Raw genomic sequence first — 1,052 nt, forward strand, 5'->3', positions numbered from 1 at the left:
CCGTCGACCTCCCTCACCACCTCCGCAATGGCTCCGAAAGCCGACAAGGGGAAGGGTGTGAAGTCGGCCGAAGCGCAGCGGCTCGCGGCGCTGCGGAAGGAGCGGGCGATCTTCTCCCCCCAGCTCGGTGCGAAGGAGCTGAGGGAGTACTTCTACCTCTTTTGGTCGACGGAGACGTGAGCGCATCCGCGCACGAGGGTGCTCCCGGCGACCGCTTCGGAATTAGCTCCAAACGGGTACCCATTCTTCGAGCTGTTCTTCTATTGCGGGCTCTGCCCGCCCTTCTCGGAGTTCTTCTGCGATATCATGAACACGTACGGGCTCCGCCTCCTAGACTTCACCCCCAACGCCGTTCTGACAATGGCAGTTTTCGCACATTTGTGCGAAAACTTTGTCGGAGTCCACCCCAATTGTAACACCCCGGATGTAACTTTCCATCTTTGTAACTCCAACTCTTGCCATTTTCGGCTATGTGATATGATATTCCCTCCGTGGTTGGTTTTGTCTTTTGTTTTTCATTTTATTCATGTCATGCATTTCATACCATGTCATCATGTGCATTTTTTGCATATGTGTTCATTTCAGGCATCCGAGCATTTTCCCCATTGTCCATTTCGCAATCCGACACTCCCACATGCACCGGCGCACCCCTCTTGTCTTCTTTCGTTGTGCGGGTGTTGAACGTTCTCGGAATGGACCGAGCCTTGCCAAGTGGCCCTGGTATAGCACCGGTAGACCACCTGTCAAGTTTCGGGACATTTGGAGCTCGTTTGGTACTCCAACGGTTAACCGCACTCTCGTAGAGGCCTCTTTTAAGTTGCAGCCCAACAACCCTCCAAAACTGGCCCAAAACCCACCTAACCCCCCTCCATGCTCTCGGTCATTCGATCACGATCGTGTGGGCGAAAACTACACCTCATTTGGACTCTCCTAGCTCCCTCTATGCCTATATAAAGACCCCTCCCCCGAATTCCAGATCAAAACCACCCTAACCCTAAAAATTTCGTCCCCGCCGCCACCGGACAAGTCCGGCCGCAGCCGGACACGTCCGC

The sequence above is a fragment of the Triticum aestivum genome, chromosome 7B, assembly GCF_018294505.1.
Source record: "Triticum aestivum cultivar Chinese Spring chromosome 7B, IWGSC CS RefSeq v2.1, whole genome shotgun sequence".
Lineage (NCBI taxonomy): Eukaryota > Viridiplantae > Streptophyta > Magnoliopsida > Poales > Poaceae > Triticum > Triticum aestivum.